The sequence below is a fragment of the Nicotiana attenuata genome, unplaced genomic scaffold, assembly GCF_001879085.1.
Source record: "Nicotiana attenuata strain UT unplaced genomic scaffold, NIATTr2, whole genome shotgun sequence".
NCBI lineage: Eukaryota > Viridiplantae > Streptophyta > Magnoliopsida > Solanales > Solanaceae > Nicotiana > Nicotiana attenuata.
In genome coordinates, this window is record NW_017671890.1 from 184,560 (window position 1) to 188,985 (window position 4,426).

General features: G+C 40.2%; 1 pseudogene; it reads left to right on the forward strand.

Moving 5' to 3' along the window:
- The first annotated feature begins 1,673 nt into the window (after positions 1-1,673).
- The window catches only part of LOC109210750, a 43,165-nt pseudogene continuing 40,412 nt past the window's right edge, over positions 1,674-4,426 (forward strand).

The window sequence follows — 4,426 nt, forward strand, 5'->3', positions numbered from 1 at the left end:
TGTCACCTCCAGCATAGTGAAGCCCCGAATGACTGGGCACCTTGAGCTGAAACAAAGCATGATCCAGCTACTTCATGCGAATGGGCAGTTTACGGGCCTTCCACACAAGGATCCACAACAGCATATCCTGAACTTCTTGGAGATTAGTGATACTTATATCACTAAAGGGGTCACTCCAGACTATGTGAGGCTCACACTTTTCCCGTTCTCTCTGTTGGGCGAAGCAAAGCGATGGCTGAAGGCAGAACCAGATAATTCTATTACATCATGGAATGATTTGGCAAGGAAATTTCTGGCAAGGTTCTTCCCGTCAGGCAAAACTGCAAAGATTAGAAGTGAGATAGTCACTTTCAAACAGAAAGCAGGGGAGTCTCTATACTCGGCTTGGGAGAGGTTCAAGGGGCTAATCAGAGACTGTCCTCATCATAATCAGGCAAGAGAAGTATTAGCTCACACTTTCATAGAAGGTCTACATCCTGAAATAAAGATTGTGGTAGATGCTGCAGCTGGAGGTCAAGTGTTGGAGAAATGATTTGACGAGATATATGCATTATTGAACAAATTCTCCAAAAGCAATCCTGGCAAGGAGAAATGGGCAGACACACAGTGCAAAAATCTGCAGGGGTTCTCAAGTTAGATGTCGTCTCGGCATTATCAGCACAGATTTCTACACTGACCAACCAAGTCAATCAGATGACCATGGTTATTAACAAGCAACAAGCTCGACCAGTGCAACAGGTTCAGGTGTTTTGTGAAGTATGTGGAGAGGGTCACATGAGCATTCTATGCCCAGCAAATCCAGAGTCTATATATTTTGTGGGTAATGCAAATCAAGGCCAAACAAATCAGTAGACACTTACAATCCCAACTGGAGGAACCACCCAAAATTCTCTTGGGGTGGAAACCAAGGTACTCAGAATCAATACCGACCTCAAGCACCTCAACAACAATATAGAACACCCCAGGCTGAACAACAAGGGAGTCCAACAAGCCACCTTGAGGAAATGATGAAGAAATTGATGGCTGATCAGCAAACCCTCACTCAGAAATTGATGGATGATCAGCAAGCCCAAGTCGTAGCAATGTAAAATTTGGAGCGCCAAGTGGGACAACTTGCCAGTGCCTAAAATACTAGACCAGTTGGAGCTCTTCCAAGCGATAGTGAGCCCAATCCTAAAGCTCAAGTCAATGCGGTTACCTTGAGAAATGGAAGAGCATTAGAAGAAGTTCCAAAGAAAAAGAAGTCTACGGATAGTCCTTAAGGAGAATTAGTTCCCAAGCCAGTTGAGGAGAATGAGAAAGAGAACAAAGGATCCGATCCAGTAATTGTGACAAGGCCACCACCTCCGTATCCACAAAGATTGCAGAAGCAAAAAGATGATGCTAAGTACAAGAAATTCTTAGATATTTTGAGCCAAGTGCGTGTGAATTTGCCTTTGGTGGAAATTTTGCAGGAAGTGCCTAAGTATGTAAGGTATCTCAGAGATATTGTGGCAAATAAACGAATACATACAGAGTTCGAAACAGTTGCACTTACTGAAGAGTGCAGTGCCAGAATTCAGAGTAAACTTCCTCCTAAGTTGAAGGAACCTAGGAGTTTAACAATTCCTTTGTCTCTTGGAAAACAAGAAGTTGGGAGAGCCCTGTGTGATTTAGGGACTAGTATAAATTTGATGTCGTCCTCTTTGTTCAAGCAACTCGGATTGGGGGTGCTTAGACCTACTACAATCACTTTACAGTTATCAGATAGGTCACTAGTTATGCCAGAAGGAATTATTGAAGATGTGTTAGTTCGAGTGGGAAAGTTTATTCTTCCTGCTAATTTTATTGTTCTTGATTACGAGGCAGATGAGGAAGTGCCCATTATTTTGGGGCGGCCATTCTTAGCTACTGGTGAAGCGATTATTGATGTGAGGGAAAGGAAGTTAAAGATGAGAGTTGACGATGAGGAAGTCACTTTTAATATGTACAAGGCACTTAAGCTCCCTAAGCATTATGAGGACTTGTGCATGATTACTGTGGTCGAATTGAAGGGGATAGAGCAGAGTCCTTATGTGAATTGTAGTGATCCAGATGGGACAACTGAGTTAGAGGAGGTGGTGTGGCAAGCTGAATGTGTAAAGATGATTGAGAAAATAGCCAGAGATGAAAGAGGAGACCTTCCGAGAGTGTGCAAAAAGGCTAGACTTCATGGGAGAAAGAAGAAGAAGAGAAAGCGCCCAGCCTGAGCAGAGTAGCAGAGTCGTGCCACGACTATAAATAAAATGCTTATTGGGAGGCAACCCAGCCTGTATATCTGTTATTTATTTATTTATTTTTGTGTCGAGTTTTGTGTTGTTTTTATTTTGCAGAGTAGGGGAAGTCTGAGTACCCAAAGTTGAAGCTGAGGAGCATGTTTGAGCTTAAGTGTGGGGTCGTCCCAACTCTAAAGATTGAGGATCATGTCCGCGCTAAGCCCGAGAGGGTCTCACGGAGTATTTCTCACCCTTGTTTAATATTTTTCTCTGTGATCATGCATCGAGGACTATGCATAATATAAGTGTGGGGTGGGGAAACTACTTTCCGAAGTGTAATTGTATAAAATTGTTTTTTTATATTATTAAGTTTTTCTTTTAGAACTCGTAGTAGACATAGTCCAGGTTAAAAAAAATAGGAAAAAAACGAAAATTGAAAAAAAAAACAAGAAAAAGCTCAGACTTTTCCCGACGATGGATCTTTTGGACAATTTTCTTGAGGGATAAAGTCCGATTAAAAACACCAAAAAGATTTTCTTTTTTTTTAGAATAGTTAGGTAGTATTCCTTGGTTTTTCTTTGGGCGCCAGTTCTTTTCCAAGGATGTAGCTCGAACCGGGTACTTTATTCTTTTTAGGAGTAGTTTAGGAAGAAACTGAGTTGCTCCGAGATACTCATTGACATGGTTGATGCTGGCACATTAGGCTATGACACACATTCTATCTTTCTGTGTATTTGGTTTGAATTGTGACGTCTAAGTGAAGTAAATAGCCTATTTTGTGGCGCTTTTTCTCAGTTGTTTGACTTGTATTCCACATAGTACAATATTGCTTAATTTTTTCCAATTATGTGTGCTTGCATTACTTGAGAGTTGAACAAAACCGTTGTGAGTGAGTCATGTGCAATGTGTGTGAGAGGATTTGTGATCTTCTGTGCTATCCTGTGTAGTCTAGAACTTGCCCCGTGTGTTAATTGAAGCAAAATTGTAAGTTATGCTAATTTAGGAGATGACGTAGGCATTTCTTGCTTGGTCATGGATGTGCTTGTCACATAAAAATAAAATCTTCCGTTGCTATCCCCTTTGAGCCTATAGACCGTTCTTTTGGCAACCACATTACAAGCCATACCCCTACTTTGTTCTTAATTGAGATTGTTGAACCTTTACCTCCTAAGGCACTTAGTCGCTAAAAGAAGTAAGGTGAGATATTAGGGAGTAGATTTTGAGTGGAACCATGGAAGGGCCCGTTGGTGCATTAAAAGTTGAAATCAAAAGTCACTAGCCGATGAACTTTAATGTATGGAGTGTGTGAAAAGAAAAGAAAAAAAGGAAAGAAAGAAAAATTGCAAGAAAAGAAAAATTGATAGTAAAGTAATGTAGAAAATACACACCTCCAATTCTTAATAATTTGTGCTAGTAGGAGTATAGAAGTGCTTAAAGAAAGTAAGGGCTATGTTGCATATGGTCTGTGGCGAGTGAATTGATTGAGAAGAATATGTGCTTGAATTGTGAATGTAGTGTATTAAAGTGCTTAGAAGGGTTAGTCACTATTTCTAAATGTATCATACCTGTCACGACCCAAACTCCACTAAGGGTCGTGGTGGCGCTGGATACCGATGTCAGGCAAGCCAACTAAATTAGATTCCAAATTATAACAACTTTTAAAGCCAAGATTTTCCTTCAAATTTCATAAGTAAAAAGATAACTGCCTCAATTCAAATTAAATAATAATCAATCAATACAAAATATTTCAAAACCATCCCAGAACCCGGTGTCACAAGTGCATGAGCATTTACTAAGACAGAAATAAAATACAACATCCGTCCGGAATACAGTGGACAGAAAGTAAATATATTATGCTGGAAAAGGGACTATACTAGCTGCGGGCCGCCTCGAACAATGCAACTCACCTAGTCCCAGAATCATCCGCGCTGCTACGCCCAATAGGCCACTAACAACACCTGAACCTGTGCAACAAAAATGCACAGAAGTGTAGTATGAGTACGAAAAAAACGTGTACTCAATGAGTATCCCGCCTAACCTCGAAGAAGTAGAGACGAGATGGTCGACTTCGATACTTACTAAGGGTCCAATAATGTGATGTCAATAAAATACCAAAATTGCGAATTTCTATAAACATGATTTTAATCCAATAGAAAGAAACAAGTAAATAATAATTCTTTATATGAAGTTTC